The 22,821-nt window shown below is 46.7% G+C and overlaps 1 pseudogene; it reads left to right on the top strand.

The window, feature by feature from the left end:
• Window positions 1-22,821, top strand: part of LOC141271446 (uncharacterized) — a 163,830-nt pseudogene that overhangs the window by 133,718 nt on the left and 7,291 nt on the right.

Here is a 22,821-nt window from a genome sequence, read left to right as displayed (position 1 = left end):
TTTTTTATCCACCAGTATTATAAGCTTTATAGATGGCAGACTTAGATCTGATCATAGATGTGACTTCTCCATGTGTCTGTAACTTTAACAATATTTGTTTCAGGGTAAAGATCTGCCCCATATTAATACTACAGAGACATGTGTGAGGGGTGATGAGCGGTGTAAAGAGGAGATTCCAACAGATAACAGCAAAGGTGAGTAGTACCCTCTAAATGCAGAGAAGTCATAGTCTAGTTACAATCAGGGCCGGCATTTTAGGAAGCAAAGTGGTCTATTCCCCAGGGTCCCCACTCTCTTAGAGACCCCCAGCATTTCTATTCTGAGATTAAGACTGTTTAAGGACCGTTGGTGACATCATGGTGATGTGACCAGGTGGTCACTAAAGGTCCTTTAATTGCTGGAGTCTAGAGGAACTGAAGAGGAGACAGGCTGGTATGTGCAGTGTGTGTATACACATGTCTATGACTGTGCAGTGTGTTTGTGTGTGTGTGTGTATATACCTGTGTATGTATATAAATGTGTATGTATATACATGCGTATGTACATTTCTGCCAGAGGCGCTCGGCCCTTGTAAGATTCCTCATTTACAAAGTGGTGTGTGCCTTTTATTGATTTAGGTGCATCTTAATCCAGCGGCCCCGTTCATTGAGACTGGCCTGTACAGAGATGTGCTGCCGAGAACATGATATGTATGGGAACAGAATGATCTATTAGTGATTGTTCTAAACCCATCATTCTTCTTCTTTAATATAGTCTATGGCGCTCGTTTAACCCCTTAACGACCTTGGGATTTTCTGTTTTTGCGTTTTCATTTTTTGCTCCCCTTCTTCCCAGAGCCATAGCGTTTTTACTTTTGGTCAATATTGCCATGTGAGGGCTTATTTTTTGCGGGACGAATTGTACTTTTGAACGACATCACTGATTTTACCATATCGTGTGCTGGAAAACGGGAAAAAAAATTCCAAGTGCGGTGAAATCGCAAAAAAATGCAATTCTACAGTTGTTTTTTGGGTCCTTTTTTTTACCACGTTCACGGATTGCTAAAACTGACCTGCCATTATTATTCTCCAGGTCATTCCGAGTTCGTAGACTTAAAACATGTATAAGTTGTTTTTTATTTAAGTAGTGAAAAAAAATCCAAAGTTTGCTGGGTGAGGGCTTACTTTTTTGCGCGCTGATCAGAAGTTTTTATTGATACCATTTTGGGGTAGATCCTATGTTTTGATCACCCTTTATTGCATTTTATTGCAATGTTGCGGCGACCAAAAAACCGTAATTCTAGCGTTTAGAATTTTTTTCTCGTTACGCCGTTTACCAATTGGATTAATTATTTATTTTTTATTATTTTGAATGGGGCGAAAGGGGGGTGTTTTTATATATTTTTAAAAAATTTTTTTTTACACTTTTTGCATGCTTCAATAGTCTACATAGGAGACTAGAAGCAGCAATTGTCTGATCGCTTCTGTTACATACAGGGGACCAGCAGATCCCCTGTATGCAGCAGAGATGCGTACTTGCTATGAGCGCCGACCACTGGGTGACCCGCGGAAATGTGATGGGGTCACTGATGAGCGGGGATAATGCCGCGCTTCCGGTGCGGCGATGTTAAATGCTGCTGTCAGAGATTGACAGCGCCATTTAACTGGTTAACAGCCGTGGGTGGATCGCAATTCCACCCGCGGCTGTTGCGGGCACATGTCAGCTGTATAAATCAGCTGACATGTGCCCGGTTCGGTGCGGGCTCATCGCCGGAGACCACGCTGAACCAGGGGTGATGACCCCCAGGCCATTAAGGGGTTAAGAAATGGCTCATTTCATAACTGAACCTGATAAAATATGTAAAACAGTGTAATATCTCTGGAATCATGAGGCAGAAAGTATGCTAATAGTAGTAAGTCTAACATGTTGCTGTGAGCATAGGATTGGCGCTTGAAATAAAGTTTGCAAAGGAGAAGCACACTTTTTTTTGTAATCTCTAGAAAATTGATCTAAATTTACATTAGTTCAGCTGCAGGCGCTGGTTGGTGCTAAAGTCACAATATTTAAAATATAATGTGAGTTTGATTTTATTTGGCCACTTCATGCTCCAACTGAGCGAACTTTATCCACCGCAGGTTGCAGACTGTCCATTGTAATCGTACTGGTCAGTTAGTCTGTTATTATTCTTGCCAGCATAGTGAGGAAGACTGTGAAGAGCATGAATCTGGCGAAAAGTGTTCCTAAGGGATTTCTGATATCCTCCCTATAGCAGGAATTTGGGTGTCAATGCAGGGAGTCCCCTGGTAACCCCATTGATTAATCATTGACTGTCTATTTACAATTGTTAAGGATGACAGGTCAAAAATTAATTCAGGTCATACACAGAAGTCAGGCAGGTGGATGTCTAAGCAAGAGATGAGGCAAGAAACAGGTAAGGAAATAGTGAGGATCCATTTCTACTAGTGATATAAGGTATACTTTTCATGCCACTGTTCTAGTGAGTTGAAAATTATTATTATAGTGCCATTTATTCCATGGCGCTTTACATGTGAAAAAGAGGGTATACGTAGCAAAAACACTTACAATAATCTTAACATAACAAGTCAGCTACTGGTACAGGAGGAGCGAGGACCCTGCCCGCGAGGGCTCACAATCTACGAAAATTGAATGTTATTATAAATTGTATAGACATTAGAAATGCTATAAAATTTATAACACTAAATTAGAGTTGATATAGTTTCAAGGAATGTCAATGAAAAATAATAAAAACCGATTTCATTTTTGACAGATGACTGTACCAGAAGCTCAGAGAAAAATTTGATATTGTCAGATTTTAAAGCAGAAGATCGTAATATTACACAGGATACATGTGAAGAGCATGCTGTTGTCCCAAATATGCTTCCAGTCCTACACAGTAATGGTCTGTCATCTGATACATTTGAACTTGTTCCATCTCCTGAGTCATCACAAATTGTTAAGCAAAATGAGAATAACAGAATTTATCATGAACGTCAAAGAGATCACACAAGAAAGAAGCCATTTTCATCTTCAGAATGTGGGAAAAGTTTTACAGATAAGCCAACTCTTGTGAGACATGAGCGAGTTCACAAAGGGGAGAAATTATTTTCATGTCCAGAATGTGGGAAAAGTTTTAATCAGAAGGGACAGCTTGTTGTACATGTAAGATCTCACACAGGGGAGAAGCCATTTTCATGTTCAGAATGTAGGAAATGTTTTTCAAACAAATCAAATCTTGTAACGCATTTGAGAGTTCACACAGGCGAGAAGCCATTTTTATGTTCAAAATGTGGGAAATGTTTTTCTGAGAAGTCAAATCTTGTTAGCCATGATAAAGTTCACAAAGAGGAGAAATTATTTTCATGTCCAGAATGTGGGAAATGTTTTAAGTATAAATTTGTTTTAGTTACACATCAGAGAATTCACACAGGGGAGAAGCCATTTTCATGTTCCCAATGTAGGAAATGTTTTACAAACAAAGCAAATCTTGTAACGCATTTGAAAAATCACACAGGCGAGAAGCCATTTTCATGTTCAAAATGTGGGAAATGTTTTACAGAGAAGTCAAATCTTGTTAGACATGAGATAGTTCACAGAGATGAGAAACCATTTTCATGTTCAGAATGTGGGAAATGTTTTAAAGATAAATCAAACCTTGTTGCACACCAGAAAAATCACACAGGGGAGAAGTTATTTTCATGTTCAGAATGTGGGAAACGTTTTAATCAGAAGGCAAAGCTTGTTGTACATCTAAGAACTCACACAGGGGAGAAGCCATTTTCATGTTCAGAATGTGGAAAATGTTTTATAGATAAAGCATCTCTTGTTAAACATCAGAGAATTCACACAGGGGTGAAATTATTATCATGTTCAGAATGTGGGAAAAGTTTTAATCAGAAGGGAAAGCTTGTTAGACATCTGAGAACTCACACAGGGGAGAAGCCGTTTTCGTGTTCAGAATGTGGAAAATGTTTTATAGATAAAGCAACTCTTGTTAAACATCAGAAAATTCACACAGGGGTGAAATTATTTTCATGTTCAGAATGTGGGAAACGTTTTACAGGTAAATCAAATCTTGTTGAACATGAGAGAATTCACACAGGGGTGAAATTATTTTCATGTTCAGAATGTGGGAAAAGTTTTAATCAGAAGGGAAAGCTTGTTATACATCAGAGAATTCACACAGGGGAGAAGCCGTTTTCGTGTTCAGAATGTGGAAAATGTTATATAGATAAAGCAACTCTTGTTAGACATCAGAGAATTCACACAGTGGTGTAATTTCATGTTCAGAATGTGGGCAACATTTTTCAGGTAAATCAACGCTTGCTGGACATAAGAGAATTCAAACAGTGGTGAAACCATTTTCATGTCTACAATGTGAGAAATATTTTACAAATCAAATCTTGTTGGCCATCAGATAATTCAGAGGTGAGAAGCCATTTCCATGTTCAGAATGTAGTAAATAGTTTACACTGAAATCTGCTCTTGTTAGGCATCTGAGAGGTCACTTACAGTATGTCATTTTCGTGTTCAGAATGTGAGAAATGTTGTTCTACGAAAATTGATCTTGCAAAACATCAAAGAACTCATACAGGGGAAAAGCCATTTTCATGTTCATAATGTGGGAAGTGTTATAGAATTAAATCAAGACTTGTTACACATCAGAAAATTCACATGGCAAGTAAATTGTGTTTGATGTCATGGTGAAAAATCCAAATTTGTTACATATGTGAGAATTCACGCAGGGTAGAGACCAATTTCAGATTCAGAGTGAGGGAAATGTTTTATAGAAAAATCAAGTCCTGTTACACATCAAAGAATGCACACAGGAGAAGTAATATGTTCACAGTAGGCTGCAAATTGTACAAGGGGAAAAAAATACAAGTAAAATAACATTATACAAGAGAAATGTAAAGCACTAAATAATTTACAGTGGTGCTTGAGAGTTTGTGAACAATCACAATTTTCCATAAGCTCTGCACACACTGTGCACAATTATTAGGCATTTTGTATTTTTGATTAATTTTATTAATAAACAACTACAGTGCCATTGGTCAATCCAAAATATTAATAAACCTGAATATTTAAGAAGATAAAACTAAATGAAAAATGTAAATTTTCCAATCTCAATAGTTTATTTTAATTTAATAAAGTGAAAATAATAACCTAACAGCTCACAATGTACAAAAATACATTTCTGACATTTCCATAAATAATTCCAATAAACATCAGGGACCAATATATCAACCCTTCTTTTCAGTAAGACGTAAGAAAACTTGCAAGCTGGGCCCTCACTACTTTTGGTAAGTGGTGAGCTATATTCATTTCTGTACTGTCTTATCTTCTTTGTACAAGTACTCTCTGAATTGTAAAGTGCTGTAGAATATGTTGGCGCTATAGAAATAAAAAAAATATTATTATAAGCCTTCCATACATGGTGTCTGTCAGTTTCTTAATCTGTTGACTATTAACTTTCTGGGCAGCACCAATCACAGCCTCCCAGACACTTCAGAGTGGTAGATTTGTTTTCCTTAACCATAACTCTCCTGTTTAACAAGGGCCCACAAGTTCACAATAGTGTCTAAACCGAGTGAGGAAGGGATCTTGCCATTATTGTTTCACATTTAAGGAATTTACTGGCTAGCCAAGCAATTGAGAACTTCAGTCCATGTAAGGAAGCATTGTTCTGCATAAAAATCATGGTTTTCTTGAAAGATTCAGACTTTTTTTTTTCTGTCCACACGCTTGAAGAAAGTGTCTTCTAAAAACTGGAGTAGGTTTGGGAGTTGATTTTGAGTCCATCTTCAATCGAAAAAGGTCCAACTAGCTCATCTTTGATAATCACAGCGCATACCAGTTCCTCGGCTACACGCCACCGGTGTCTGAATGGAAGTGGAGGACTGTGCCTCTTAAGGCCCCGTCACACTTAGCAACGATCCCGACAACGATACGACCTGTCAGGGATCGTTGCTGCGTCGCTATGTGGTCGCTGATGAGCTGTCAAACAGGCAGGCTCACCAACGATCAGGGGAGCAGCGACATCGTGGAAAGAATCTTTCCACGATGTCCTGCTCCGGGAACCAGCCTGCTGAAGCAGGAGCAGGCTGGTAACTATGATAAACATCGGGTTACTAGGGGCACACGCGCACCTAGTAACCCGTTGTTTATCATGGTTACCACTCTGCTACAGTGAGCGGGAGGTTACCGCTCACTTTAGCAGGCTCGTAACCATGATAAACAACGGGTTACTAGGGGCATACTCAGTCAGAACATACTCTCTCAACACTAGTAACCATGTGATATCAGTGATAGCTGCAAACCCCTCTGCTTTATACACCTCGTACACACATGGCTCCGCTCCGCACACCTCGTATGCGCGCGGCTCCGCTCCGTACACCTCGTACGCGCGCGGCTCCGCTCCTTACACGCGCGGCTCCGCTCCGTACACCTCGTACGCACGCGGCTCCGCTCCGTACACCTCGTACGTGCGCGGCTCCGCACACCTCGTAGGCGCGCGGCTCCGCTCCGCACACCTCTTATGCGCGCGGCTCCACTCCGCACACCTCTTACGCGCGCGGCTCCGCTCCGTACACCTCGTACGCGCACGGCTCCGCTCCGTACACCTCGTACGCGCACGGCTCCGCTCCGTACACCTCGTACGCGCGCGGCTCCGCTCCGTACACCTCGTACGCGCGCGGCTCCGCTCCGTACACCTCGTACGCGCGCGGCTCCGCTCCGTACACCTCGTACGCGCGCGGCTCCGCTCCGTACACCTCGTACGCGCGCGGCTCCGCTCCGTACACCTCGTACGCGCACGGCTCCGCTCCGTACACCTCGTACGCGCGCGGCTCCGCTCCGTACACCTCGTACACACGCGGCTCCGCTCCGTACACCTCGTACACACGCGGCTCCGCTCCGCACACCTCGTACACACACGGCTCCGCTCCGCACACCTCGTACACACGGCTCCTCTCCGTACACCTCGTACGCGCGCGGCTCCGCTCTGTACACGTGCGGCTCCGCACACCTCGTACGCGCGGGGCTCCGCACAACTCTTATGCGCGCGGCTCCGCTCCGTACACGTGCGGCTCCGCACACCTCGTACGCACGCGGCTCCGCACAACTCTTATGCGCGCGGCTCCGCTCCGTACACTTCGTACGCGCGCGGCTCCGCTCCGTACACCTCGTACGTGCGCGGCTCCGCACACCTCGTAGGCGCGCAGCTCCGCTTCGCACACCTCTTATGCGCGCGGCTCCGCTCCGCACACTTCGTACGCACGCGGCTCCGCTCTGCACACCTCGTACGTGCGCGGCTCCGCTCCGTACACCTCGTATGCGCGCGGCTCCGCTCCGTACACCTCGTATGCGCGCGGCTCCGCTCCGTACACCTCGTACGCACGTGGCTCCGCTCCGTACACCTCGTACGCACGTGGCTCCGCTCCGTACACCTCGTACGCACGCGGCTCCGCTCCGTACACCTCGTACGCACGCGGCTCCGCTCCGTACTCCGCTCCGCACACCTCGTACACACGCGGCACCGCTCCGTACACCTCGTACACACGCGGCGCCGCTCCGTACACCTCGTACACACGCGGCTCCGCTCCGTACACCTCGTACACACACGGCTCCGCTCCGTACACCTCGTACGCGCGCGGCTCCGCTCCGTACACCTCGTACGCGCGCGGCTCCGCTCCGTATACCTCGTACGCGCGCGACTCCGCTCCGTATACCTCGTACACACGCGGCTCCGCTCCGCACACCTCGTACACACACGGCTCCGCACACCTCGTACACACACGGCTCCTCTTCGTACACACGCGGCTCCGCTCCGTACACCTCGTACACGTGCGGCTCCGCTCCGTACGCCTCTTACACGCGCAGCTCCGCTCCGTACGCCTCGTACACGCGCGGCTCCGCTCCGTACACCTCGTACGCGCGCGGCTCCGCTCCGTACACCTCGTACGCGCGCGGCTCCGCTCCGTACACCTCGTACGCGCGCGACTCCGCTCCGTATACCTCGTACGCGCGCGACTCCGCTCCGTATACCTCGTACACACGCGGCTCCGCTCCGCACACCTCGTACACACACGGCTCCGCTCCGTACACCTCGTACACACACGGCTCCTCTTCGTACACACGCGGCTCCGCTCCGTACACCTCGTACACGTGCGGCTCCGCTCCGTACGCCTCTTACACGCGCAGCTCCGCTCCGTACGCCTCGTACACGCGCGGCTCCGCTCCGTACACCTCGTACACACGCGGCTCCACTCCGTACACCTCGTACACACGCGGCTCCACTCCGTACACCTCGTACACACGCTGCTCCGCTCCGTACACCTCGTACACACGCTGCTCCGTACACCTCGTACACACGCGGCTCCGCTCCGTACACCTCGTACGCGCGCGGCTCCGCTCCGTACACCTCGTACGCGCGCGGCTCCGCTCCGTACACCTCGTACGCACGTGGCTCCGCTCCGTACACCTCGTACGCACGTGGCTCCGCTCCGTACACCTCGTACGCACGCGGCTCCGCTCCGTACACCTCGTACGCACGCGGCTCCGCTCCGTACTCCGCTCCGCACACCTCGTACACACGTGGCACTGCTCCGTACACCTCGTACACACGCGGCGCCGCTCCGTACACCTCGTACACACGCGGCTCCGCTCCGTACACCTCGTACACACACGGCTCCGCTCCGTACACCTCGTACGCGCGCGGCTCCGCTCCGTACACCTCGTACGCGCGCGGCTCCGCTCCGTATACCTCGTACGCGCGCGACTCCGCTCCGTATACCTCGTACGCGCGCGACTCCGCTCCGTATACCTCGTACACACGCGGCTCCGCTCCGCACACCTCGTACACACACGGCTCCGCACACCTCGTACACACACGGCTCCTCTTCGTACACACGCGGCTCCGCTCCGTACACCTCGTACACGTGCGGCTCCGCTCCGTACGCCTCTTACACGCGCAGCTCCGCTCCGTACGCCTCGTACACGCGCGGCTCCGCTCCGTACACCTCGTACGCGCGCGGCTCCGCTCCGTACACCTCGTACGCGCGCGGCTCCGCTCCGTACACCTCGTACGCGCGCGACTCCGCTCCGTATACCTCGTACACACGCGGCTCCGCTCCGCACACCTCGTACACACACGGCTCCGCTCCGTACACCTCGTACACACACGGCTCCTCTTCGTACACACGCGGCTCCGCTCCGTACACCTCGTACACGTGCGGCTCCGCTCCGTACGCCTCTTACACGCGCAGCTCCGCTCCGTACGCCTCGTACACGCGCGGCTCCACTCCGTACACCTCGTACACACGCGGCTCCACTCCGTACACCTCGTACACACGCGGCTCCACTCCGTACACCTCGTACACACGCGGCTCCGTACACCTCGTACACACGCTGCTCCGTACACCTCGTACACACGCGGCTCCGCTCCGTACACCTCGTACACACGCGGCTCCGTACACCTCGTACACGCGCGGCTCCGCACGCCTCTTACACGCCCGGCTCCGCTCCGTACGCCTCGTACACGCGCGGCTCCGCTCCGTACACCTCGTACACACGCGGCTCTGCTACATCCACACTGTAAACCCCTCCTGACCCCACACATAAACTTCCCCTCATCCAGCACCATGACAACCAGCACAGCAGAGTCCTGCATCCACTGAGGCCCCTGATCATGTGACCCCTGACTCCTCCCCTCCTGTGACCTCATCACAGGTCCTGTGCGCACAGAACAGCCATATATGTGGTGGTGGCTCCGCAGGTGGAGGTATGTGGAGATTCCCCATTACTATTAACCCCCTCAGTGCTGCGGTCACATTCCAGGAGACAGAACGTGTTCCCGTCTGTGTCTCTATATCAGGGTCTGTCTGTATTGGATTAGATTGGGTCACTTCCCTCCTGACGTCGCTCGCTGCTCTGTTACTGTACAGTCCCCATTATGGCCGTCGCCCGCTCCATGTTGTCACTATCAGGAGATATTAATGTTCTATCATTATCTGTTACTGACGTCCCCGTTTCTGCCGTCCCAATCTCTGTGGATGTTCCCTGCACCTTATAACTTTCTGTCTTGTTTTTATTAAATATTTAAAGGGGTTATCCTCTTCTAGAATAACCCGTTCTCACTCAGAATGTTTGTCCCGTTAAAATAAAAGCACCTATACTCGCCTCCCGTGCCGGCGCTGTTCCAGTGGTGTCTGCACTCGCATTTCGGGGCTCACGTGAGGTTGTTACGTCACTTAAGCCCTGCACCAAATCAGCACTGGCGTCACTGTCCCCACTTTGGACGTATAAGTAATCAAGAGAAAAGAAGCGGCCAGCCGCAGCTCTCACTTCTTCGTGACTACTTATACGTCAGAAGGAGTGGACAGTGACTTTAGATGTTTTATTTTAATGGGGGGCTATATTCAAAGTGAGAGGAGGATGTCCTAGTAGTGGACAACCCCTTTAATAAAGATTCAGGTATTTTAGATTTTTCCTTTAGATTTGTTCTGTGTTTTTGGTGCTGGATTGGAGATATTCTGTGATAAATATCTGTATGTGACTATAATGTGATTGTGTGTTATACCGGGGGCAGGACGGGGCCATGACTGGATGTAGTGATCATGTGAAGCCGGTAACAGCTTCGGAGATTTCTTACATGCGATCTTTATGATGTTACATCGTCATCTTCTCCCCATTCAGGTCCCTACAATATCGGATCTTCTCAGTGGAGATCTTCTATATAAGAGAATTTTCCTGATTGACCATCAAAGATGGATAGGGACAGTGACAAGATGGCGGAGAGGATATTGCACCTCACCCTAGAGATCCTCTTCCGGCTTACTGGAGAGGTGAGAGATTCTGATGACGTCACATTACATCATTCTTATCTATGGGAATAACAGATGGACAGAACTGGAGAGGTGAGGACTCTGGAAATGTCTGTAGTGAGATTTATTAATGTGTCTCTCCATAACCAGGATTACACAGTAGTGAAGAAGACCTCCAGTGAGCGCTGTCAGGCCCCTGTGTCTGAGGGACGGGGAAGAGACCTGAGCCCAATCGGGGGGCCTCCACCTCATCACCTGATACATGATCAAAAGATCCTAGAACTCACCTACAAGATGATTGAGCTACTAACTAGAGAGGTGACACTGCTGGGAATGCTGGGACATTATACAGTAATGCTATGGAGGGATCGGAGGGATGACTGTATCATTGTATGTGTCAGGTTCCTATAAGGTGTCAGGATGTCACCGTCTATTTCTCTATGGAGGAGTGGGAGTATTTAGAAGGACACAAAGATCTGTACAATGATGTCATGATGGAGGTTCCCCAGCCTCTCACATCACCAGGTAATAGACAGGACTAAATACACACGGCGTATAATTATCTGTATGTTAAGAATGATTTCAGACCCAGTATGTGTTTTCTCTAGTTCTATCCAGTAAGAGGACAACACCAGAGAGATGTTCCAGTCCTCTTCTTCCACAGGACTGTAAACAAGAAAATCCCAATGTTCCTCAGGATCATCAGGTAGATGGAGAGAAGGTGTCATGAGATCTCCCCTATGATATGTAGATGGCTGTCAAGCTCTTGTGCTCAGTCTTTTTTTATCCACCAGTACTATATGCTTTATAGATGGCAGGCTTAGATCTGATCATAGATGTGACTTCTATTTGTCTGTGACTTTTACAATATTTGTTTCAGGGTAAAGATCTGCCCCATAATAATGCTACAGAGAAATATGTGAGGGGTGATGAGTGGTGTAAAGAGGAGATTCCAACAGATAACAGCAATGGTGAGTAGTAACCTCTAAATGCAGAGAAGTCATAGAGTCTATTTACAGTCAGGGCCAGCATTTAAAGAAGCAAAGTGGTCTATTCCCCAGGGTCCCCACTCTCTTAACGACCCTCAGCATTTCTATTTTGAGATTAAGACTGTTTAAGGACCGTTGGTGACATTACGGTGATGTGACCAGGAGGTCACTAAAGGTCCTTTAACTGCAGGAGTCTAGAGAAATTGAAGTGGAGACAGTCTGGTATATGCAGTGTGTGTATTGTGGTAAGACGACTCACTCAGCCACTTTCGGAAGTAGGCTCAGGAACCCGGGTTTTCTCTGCAGGCTTTATTGTATGGCATAAAGCCCTGCAGCTCCAGCACGATAAACACGGCCTTACTCGCAAAACAACAAAGCGAAAGATAAATGATAGCACAGTCCATATGTGTGTGCGGTTCTCCACACAGGTGATAGCCCAGCCTTCAGCTCCTTCCTAAGCTATGGCTGTCCAGTCTGGAGACCTTGCCTCTCCAAACACAACAACAGAAAAAAAATAGTCCCTGAGCATTTAAGCTTGCTCAGCCACACCCTAAGGGGAGGTAGAGGAATGGCCTCCCACCCTCTTTACCATTCCCATAAAACTACAGCCTTTAGAGATTTAATCCCCAGCATTTAACAAGCTGGCAGAAATGTAGTAGGTTTCAGTTCACACAGGAGTGACACATACCTCCCCTTGTATATCACACCAGTGAATCTGTCACATATTCCCCTCATCTGCCCAAAGCTGGGGGTTTGGGCACCTTCAGACACCAGGCAGGGAATTCTGGAGAGGGCATCAGCATTAGCGTGTAACTTCCTGGGTATATGCTCCACGTGAAAATTAAAGTCTTGGAGACCTAAGAACCTCCTAGTTACCCTGGCATTCTTACCCTTCTTTTCCCTCTACAGTCTCAAAGGGGCATGGTCTGACACCAAATTAAACTTTTGGCCAAGTAGGTAATATCTTAGCGTATCTATGGCCAATTTTATGGCTAAGCATTCTTTCTCCACAATGGCATAATTTTTCTGTCTGGACGAGCGCTTCCGGCTCATGTACATAATGGGATGCTCTTCCCCATTTATCTCCTGTGGCAGCACAGCTCCTAGGCCAACTTCTGAGGTGTCTGTCTGGAGCACAAATTCTTTAGTAAAATCTGGTGTGACCAGGACCGACTGCTTACAGAGTGCCAGGTTCAGCTGTTGCAACGCCATCTCAGTTTCAACCATCCATTTCGCCATCGTTGATTTGGTGCCTTTCAGAAGGTCTGTCAATGGTGCGGCAATCATGTCAAAATTTGGGATAAACCGCTGGTAATATCCCACGATTCCAAGAAACACTCTCACCTGCTTCTTGGAGAGCGGTTGCGATCAGTTCTGAATTGCCTCGATCTTATTGACATGTGGCTTAACTTCGTCTCTCCCGATGACGTAGCCCAAGTACTTTGCCTCCTCTTTTCCAATGGCACATTTTTTCGGATTTATAGTAAATCCCACCTTCCTTAGAGCATCCAGAATTGCCTGTACTTTTGGCAGATGACTAGCCCAGTCTGGGCTAAAGACGACAATGTCATCAAGGTTGGCTGCAGAATACTTCTTATGTGGGCCGAGGATCCGATCCATGGCCATCTGGAAGGTGGCTGGGGCCTCCTCTAGTCCGAACGGCATCCGAGTGTATTCAAAGCACCCATCAGGTGTCAAGAAAGCCGTCTTCTCCTTGGCCGTCTGGGACATAGGGATCTGCCAATAGCCCTTCGCCAGGTCGAGTTTGGTAATATACCTCGCCGGTCCCAGCATCTCGATGAGCTCGTCGACAGGGGGCATTGGGTATGTGTCGCACTTGGACACCTCATTCAGCCGGCATTAGTCATTACAAAACCTCCACTCTCCGTTGGGTTTTGGCACAAAGACGATGGGGCTCGACCATCCACTCTTTGACTCCTCTATCACACCAAAGTCTAACATCCTCTTCACCTCGACTGAGATCACCTCCCGGTATGCTTCAGGAATCCTGTACGGCTTCAGGTTCACCCTTACATGCGGCTCTGTTAGTATTTCATGATCTACCACCTGGGTATACCCCGCAACTCTGAGAAGAGGTCCCGATTCATCTGGAGCAGTTCTCGACACTGTTGCTTCTCGGCTTGTGAAAGAGTCTCCGCTATCGTGACATCTTCCACCTGACCTTGGGGAATGGCTCCCAAGCACGGAGTTCCCACTGGTTCCCGATCTCGCCACGGCTTGAGCAGGTTTATATGGTATACCTGGTGTGGCTTTTTTTGGCCAGACTGATGGACTCTGTAGTTCACTTCACCGAGTTTCCCCACCACCTCATACGGGCCTTGCCACTTAGCCAGGAATTTACTTTCAAAGGTAAGAATGAGAACCAGAATGCGATACCCAGGCTGGAACTGGCTGTCTTGCTGACCGGTTATACACCCTCGCCTGGGCTTCTTGCGCCTGGAGGAGATGTTCCTTCACGATGGGTATCACTTTTGCCATTCTCTCCTGTAACTGGGCGACATGTTCGATGATGCTCCGGTGGTGCATGACCTCGGCTTCTCAGGTTTCCTTGGCGATGTCTAGGAGACCTCTTGGATGCCGTCCATATATGAGCTCAAAGGCTATGTGCCCACGTTGCGGACCTGAAGCATATTTTTTACGCTTCTCCCTGGCGGGAAAATCGCATGCGGATATTACATGCGGTTTTCCCGCCAGGTAGATGCGTTTGTGAGGCGTCTTTGCATGCATTTCCGCATGCGGGTTATCAAGCACTTCTCCAAGCATCACTTGGAAAAGTGCTTGACAACTTGTTCAGAATGGTAAAAATTAAAAAAATAAACTTTATACTCACCTTCTGATGCATTCTCTGCCCCGTCCGGAGTCTTGAGCGGCTCACGCTGTTGTGTGCAGGACCTGCGGTGACGTCATTGAGTCATGTGGTGGGTCACATGACTCGATGACGTGGCAGGTCCTTCAGACAACAGCGCGACGGAGGGAAAACATCAGAAGATAAGTATAAACTTTATTTTATTCTTTTTTTTACAGGTTCTTTGGTACCCAGGTCTGGATGAGAGTCTCCTCTCATCCAGACTTGGGTACCATCCGCACATTGATTCCGCTGCGCTTCCGCAAAATTAATGAACATGCTGCGGATTTTTGACCGCAGCATATACGCTGCGGAAAAATCCGCAGCATGGGCATTGACATTGCGGAATGCCATTGGGGACCATGGGGTGCGGATATACATGCGTTTTTCAAGCGTTTACGCTGCGGAAATTCCGCAGCATATACGCTTGAAAAACGCTACGTGGGCACACAGCCAAATGGAGAGAAACCAGTGAAGGATTGAGGAACTTCTCTGTTGGAGAAAAGTAGAAATGGGAGCCGGTAATCCCAGTCTTGCCCTTCCTTTTCAACGACCTTCCTGAGCATAGCCTTTAAGGTCTTGTTGAAGCGTTCCACTAGGCCGTCCGTTTGTGGATGGTAAACTGAGGTCCGAATCTAGGCAATCTGAAGGACTCTGCATAGTTCCCCTATCACTTTGCTCTTGAAGGGGGTTCCTTGGTCTGTCAAAATCTCTTGGCAGACCTATTCGAGCAAAAATATGGACCAGCTCTTGGGCTTTACTTTTACTGGACGAGTTCCTTAGGGGTACCGGGTCACATAGTCCATGACCACCAGGATGTATTGGTGGCCCTGGGCCGATTTAATTAAGGTACCCACGAGGTCCATGGCAATCCTCTCAAAGGGAACCTCTATCACAGGTAGTGGAAATAAGGGACTACGGAAGTGGTAGGTGGACACGGTTATCTGGCACGTGGGGCAGGACCTACAATAGTTTAGGATTTTCCAGTAACATCCTGGCCAATAGAACCTCCTCATTATTCTCTCCTGGGTTTTCTCGACCTCTAGGTGTCCCCCCAGAATATGTGAGTGGGCCATGTCTAATACCCGACAGGAGAATGGAAAAAATCTTCAGGCACCACTGTGTGATATTTATATAGCTCAACACCAGCAGTGGTAACAGACAATAATGGTGGTGCAAAGGCTAAAGTATGGCATCTATTCAACAAATAGAAAAATGTTCTCTCGTCTCCCCGCATGTCTCCGCTTCACCTCAGATAGACTGCTGCATCTGATTGTCCACAACACTATGAAATAAAGGACTTTTTAGCCAAAGGACTTGGTGTGTGCTGCTATTCATTTTTTTACTTGTTGCATAGATGTCTAATACCCTCCAACGGTATGGCCCTGGAACTAAGTGCTCCCCCTGAACTGCAAAGTGTGGGTACCTGGTGTCCGCCCCCTTGCTCTTGAGCAACACCATTACAAACTGTAACATTGTCCCACACCTCCTTCAAGGTCAAGTCCCAAACTTGAGCTGACCCGAAGTTCTCTCTGGGCACCTCTAATTCAGAGAGGTTGGCCAACTTCGGTCACAGTCTCGTCCTCGTCGCCGGGAAGGACACACAGTGGGAACTCATCCACTTCCGATGTCGACCGGGGTATTTCTCTCGGGTACTTGCTTTTGTCCAAGTGACTCAGCCTGGTTTCCTTCCCCCACAAGTCTCAGAACAAGGGAAAATAGCCCCCAATACGACAGGATGTATCAGGTCCTTGACCACTCCGACCTCGTTGGATTGAGTGCCACAGTCTGTTCCGACTGTCACTCTAGCCACCGGGTAGTTCTTGGTGTCCCCATGTATGCAGTGGATGCCCACAGATTTGGTAGGGATCAGCTGGTGGGGAAGGATGGCACTGATTAAGGTTACCAGACTCCCGGAGTCCAACAGCCCCAGGATCATCACTCCAGTAACGGATACGGCACATGCCTGTGGCCTCTCGCCGGAATGACAGTCCGCACTACAGGCTGGGTAAGCATAATATGAACATCGTCTGCCTAGGCTGCAGCCCATTGGCTCAGCAGACGTATGACACTGGGCAGCTATGTGTCCTGGATTGTGACACCGCTAACAGATCACATCCTTAACAGTCCTTGCGGCACCTTCAGTGGAAGTGGGACACCCCCTAGTTGTAGCTCTGAACCCCTTCTGTGGTGAGCCAGTACAGGGAGGTGACTATGTTTGGTTTCCCTAAGGATTTTTCGACCACTTGGTACCTCTCTACCACCAGGCCCACGAGGTCGTCCGCGTTCCGAGGGTGGCCCTGGGCAACCCAGGTCTCCACCAGACTGGGTAGGGAATAGATGAACCTGTCCATCAACACACGCTCAACCATCTGGGCAAGAGAGGAAGACTCTGGCTGCAGCCACTTCTGGACTAGATGTAGCAAGTCGAACATCTGTGAGCGTTGAGGTTTGTCACCAACATACGCCCAGTGGTGGACCCTTTGCGCTCTGACAGACATAGTCACTCCTGAGCGTGCCAATATCTTGGTTTTTAATTTAGCGTATTCCATTGCGTCCTGTAAAGTCAGATCGTAATACGCCTTCTGCGGCTCCCCAGTCAAATATGGCGCCAGAACCTCCGCCCACTGTTCCAGCGGCAATTTCTCCCGTTCCGCCATCCTCTCAAAAACTGTAAGGAATGCCTCAACATCATCCCCGGGATCATCTTCTGTAACGCTCTCCTTACCGTCTTCCTGACGTATGCGTCACCTGGACTTGTCGGAGTCGTCACCTTGCCACGGATCACCTCTGCAAGTAACTCGATCTGCTGCTGTTGGCGATGCTGATCCTGTTTCTGCTGTTTCTGGAGCTGAACCTGTTGTATCAGCAACTTAGTGGTCTCTTGTTGCTGCTGTAACTGCTCACGGTGCTGCTGCTGCTTACTCTGCCGGCTCTGCAAGTACTGCTGCTGCATGCTCTGCTGGCTCTGCACCAGGTGCTTAATTAGCTCTTCCATGCTGCTGGACATTTCCTGCTGGCTGGCAGCCTTCACCCAAGAGATCCACCAGTCTCTGTAGCAGGTACACGTATTCCTGGAATCTTGCCCGCATTCTCCACCAACTGTGGTAAGATGACTCACTCGGCCGCTTTCGGAAATAGTCTCAGGAACCCGGATTTTCTCTGCAGGTTTTATTGTATAGCATAAAGCCCACACAAGTGATAGTCCAGCCTTCAGCTCCTTCTGAGCTATGGCTGTCCAGTCTGGAGACCTTGCCTCTCCAAACACAACAGCAGAAAAAAAATAGTTCCTGAGCATTTAAGCTTGCTCAGCCACATCCTGAGGGGAGGTAGGGGAATGGCCTCTCACCCTCTTTGCCATTCCCATAAAACCACACCCTTTAGAGAGTTAACCCCCAGCATTTAACATGCTGGCAGAAATGTAGTAGGTTTCAGTTCACACAGGAGAGCAACCTAAGTGACACATACCTCCCCTCGTATATCACACCAGTGTGTGTATGCATGTGTATGTACATTTATGCCAGAGGCGCATGGCACTTGTAACATTCCTCATTTACAAAGTGGTGTGTGCCTTTTAATGAATTAGGTGCATCTTAATTCAGCGGCCCTGTTCATTAAGACTGGCCTATACAGAAATGTGCTGCCGAGAACATGATATGTATAGGAACAGAATGATCTATTAGTGATTGTTCTAAATCCGTCATTCTTCTACTTTAATATAGTCTATGGCGCTCCTTTAAATGCAGCTTAAATGTTTTTATGTGATGTTTGTGAATAGACAGCTACCATTTACTGCAGTACAGTACTGTATGTACCGGAAAACAGGAACAAGAAATATACTGTACATTTTGACTCCTAGACAATATAAGTTCAAAAAGAAAGGGCTATTCAGTGACTACAAGAAAGGACTTGCGGAAGACTCCCAGGGCAACAATCTTACTGCTTTCTGCAAAGAAAAGATGTTGAATATCCGAATGGTCCAAAAATGGCAAGCAGAGTATGATAACCTCAGTCAACAGGTATTCAAGGGAAATGCTAAGAAGCGCAAGTGTGAATCAGGTTGGCATCTATTATTCAATTTCCTGAGCTGGAAAACATAATCTGTGAATGGGTTGCCGACCGGGGAGCAAATGCTTTGCTTGTGCACAGGGCTGATATTCAAGAATTTGTCCTTACAATGGCACCACAATTAGAAATATCCCCAGAAGATTTCAAAGCATCAAATCAATGGCTGTATGGCTTCCTTCAGTGACGTGAACTGTCTCTAAGAAGATCTACAACTCTGTTTAAGCTGGAAGATACTGAAGTTATTAAACGTACACTTGCATTCAAGATCTTTGTTGATGGCATTGACTTTTCTAAATACCAAATTTTCAATATGATTGCTATGGATGAAACTGCAGTGTTTATGGGCCAATGATCACAAACGACAATTGATCAGCGGGGTGCCTCCTCCGTCTACGTTCCCTCCTCTGGTCATGAAAGTTCATGTGTTACCTGTATTTTCACAATTCGTCTGGATGGAACAAAAGTCCCACCTCTAATGGCAAGAAAGTAGACAGAACATGTTTCAGGTATGTCTACTTGTACATGTTTATAGTCTTTAAACCGAAAAAGCCTGGTGCACATAAGCAGTTATAAGGAATTCGGCGGTGGACGCCAAAGAGACCTGCTAACCTAGGATTCAGCGAGTGCACACGATGCTAAAGCCATGAGGAACTTCCTTCAGAAGAGAAAAATAAGTCAAAACATGATTCCTGCAGGAATTACTGCCTGTCTCTAGATTGTTGATATTGCAATAAACAAGCCATTCAAAGACCATTTACATAAGGAAATTAATGACTACATTGAAAATAGAATGGGGAGAAATCAGGGATGCAACTTTTTGAAGCCTAGACTGCGAGAGGTTGTGACTTGGGTGAAGAGTTCATGGGAGAAAATCACTGATATTTGCATTGCCAATGCGCTACTAGCAGACTACATGGACAAGAGGTGCTCAATTATGATTCTAAAGGCAATAGAGTCACAAGAAATTCACAATGGATTTCAGGGTTTAGAGAGTTATGATGATATTTCAGAATGTGGTGACATGATTATATTTGAAAAATGTTGACTTTTTTTTTGTTCACAAAAAATATGTGGGTTGTTCATGGAAAAAAAAATAAGACGTTCCCTGAAAATAAGCACTAAAACATCTTTCCGAGTAAAAAATAGTATAAGACCCTGTCTTACTTTTGGGGAAACACAGTAGTTTTACTCAGGATCTCCTCTCATCCAAAATAGTTTTGACCCAGAATCAGGACTATAAGATTCTGAGATAACGGCGTGACTCCAATGGAAATGATTTAGAATTGGTGGCCTAAGATGAGACACCTGAAATAATTGATACTCTGAAGATATATTGGGATGTGCAAGTTGCAGCACACTGCATTGACCTTCTTGATATGTCGAGTAGTGTTGGCCCTTGTTTCTAGGCCAAAACTGACTCATTCAACTTGGCCTTTGGACTGCGGGTGAGAAGCTAAAAATATGGCTAAACTGACCTGTAATTATCCACATAGCACACATCAAAATCTTGATGCAAACTGTACACCTTTGTCAGAAACTATGTGCAAATGTTCTAAGAAAGCCACTGAGACCTTGGAAGAATGCTCTGAAAGGGGGTTGAATTCATGAGAAAGCAGCTGGAAACACTATGTTATCATACTTGGATAACACTGACATATAAGAGGGCAGCGTTCAGCACCTGGCGCTTGGGAACTGCGCTAACGTTACCGCTGATTCCCAGTCGCCAGTACGTGTCACACTAATGACACACGGATGTCATCTGATGTTCAGTGTGGGACATTTTGCGGACCGTTCAGCGTGTTAAAAACAGACATGTCCACGTGTGGAGCACACGGACACATGGTTCGTGGAAACACACTGACATGTGCGCAGACCCATAGATTTGAATGGGTCTACGTGCATCAGTGTCTCCAGTATGTGTAGAAACTGTCACAACACGTACCGAACACTTACGTGTGAAACAGCTCTAAGGCTGAGCTCTTAGGTTCCAGGCTACAGCAGTGGAATCTGCTAGCGGGCTATGTTCGGATTTCTTTGTTCTGCAACCTTATTAAAGATATTGTCCAATACTTCGTCATGGAGGGCAGTCTTAATCTTGTGGCATGCAACAACATCAACAGTTTAATGGAAGCTCTGAAGCAAAGTCATAATCCAGAGGAATGGAGGCTCTTTATCAATTCGTCCAAAACAAGCCTAAAAGCCTCTTGCTACATAATGGCACTTCTCTAACTTGAATTCCAGTTGGTTATTCAGTCCACATTAAAGAAACCTACGATAACATGAAAGAGTTGTTGAGGTGCATGAACTGTGACCAACATTTGTGGCCCCTCTGTGGTGACTTAAAGGTGGTTGCCCTCTTACTTGGTCTCCAGGGTAGATTCACAAAGTACTACTGCTTTCTGTGTGAGGGGGATAGTCAGGCAAGAGAATATCACTACAATAAAAGAGACTGTCCTCTCCGACATTCACGTCAGCCAGGAAGTAAAAATTTCCTGCATCCAGCACTTGTTTACCCACATAAGATTTTGTTACCACCATTGGTTATCAAGTTGGGCCTAATAAATAACTTTTATAAAGGCAATAGATAAAAATGCAAAATCATTCAAGTATCTCATTGATAAATCTCCAAGGTTCAGTGAAGTAAAGATAAAGGAAGGAATCTTTATTGAACCTCAGATTTGTAAGCTTCTTCAAGTCGTGGACTTTCTCCGTTTGTTGCAGGGCAAGGAAAAGGTTGCATTGGTAACATTCGTATTAGTGGCAACTAATTTTTTGGTAAACTCGAGCAGATAACTTGGAGTTGGTGTAAAAACTCATCAAAACATATAAGGATCTTGGCTTTAACGAGTCCTTGAATATTAATTTCTTATGTTCAGATCTAGACTTTTTTCCACCAAACTGCAGAGCAGTGAGCGACGAGCACGGTGAGTGATTTCACCAAAATATTGTGGCTATGGAGAAAAGATATCAAGGAAAATGGAATCCATAAATGCTTGCAGATTACTGTTGGACAATTGTAAGAGATGATGCGATGCAGGAGTACAAGAAACAAGCAAAAAAGAGTTGTCACTGAATGAGGACCAAATTTTGTAGTGCAATTTCTGTAACTGTTTTTTAATTCGCAATAGTGTTTACACATTTATTTATTTAAATTTGTTGCTAAATTTCCTCTAAATAGATATCAGAAAATTGGCATAAGAAAATATTCTGCATCTTTATATTTGAAAAAATAATAATGTTTCAAAGTACTGAAACTTTTATGCATTAATTATATGAAGCAGTAAAAGGAAAACTCTTTGATATCATAGAAACAAGAACCAACTTAAAAAATGTATTAGCAGATTTGAATTCAGGAGGTCAAAATCATTAAGAAATATCTCATGGTCATAACTTTTTTTTAAATCAGATAAATTTTTATTCATTTAAAGATAGAATAATGAAATACAACTTCAGTACAATAATTTCCCATTTTCTTATTATCAAAAAGAACCCCTCACCCCCCCCCCTCCCCCTTTACGGATGACAATAAACCTTTATCGTTATATAAAATATGGTTCAACATCTTATAATCATTACAATGTATTTTATAATGTAATGTAATCACCGGATTCTTTCCTCCAAAAGCATTAACATTAACACACCTTCCATGGTGCCCATAGGTTGTCACTGATTTTGGCGTTTTTCCTTTTTAAATAAATTTTTTCCTCCATCCGTACCACATAATCCACCTGCCTTATATACTCCTGTCTAGAGGGAGGCTCTGGTCGCACCCAATACCTAGCTATTACCTTTCTAGCTGCATATAAGAATCTGGCAATTGCCAGTTTTGCGACATCATTCCCCACAAGTTCCTCCGCATATCCCAGCAAGCAAACCACTGGATCTCTAGGAATTATACAATGATACCATCCTTCAATTAGGCCAGCTACTTCAGACCAATAGTTTGCAAGCTTTGGGCAACTCCACATAACATGTAGTATACCGGCAGTTTCTGACCCATATCTCGGGCAGTCCGAATTCTCCCGTACCCCTATCCTGAACAAAAAATCAGGTGATCTATATGCTCTTTGTACAAGAA

Source organism: Phyllobates terribilis, unplaced genomic scaffold (assembly GCF_046119375.1).
Source record: "Phyllobates terribilis strain yellow unplaced genomic scaffold, ASM4611937v1 Scaffold_5__5_contigs__length_657084704, whole genome shotgun sequence".
In the NCBI taxonomy this organism is placed as follows: domain Eukaryota; kingdom Metazoa; phylum Chordata; class Amphibia; order Anura; family Dendrobatidae; genus Phyllobates; species Phyllobates terribilis.
This window is presented reverse-complemented; position numbering and strand designations above follow the sequence as displayed.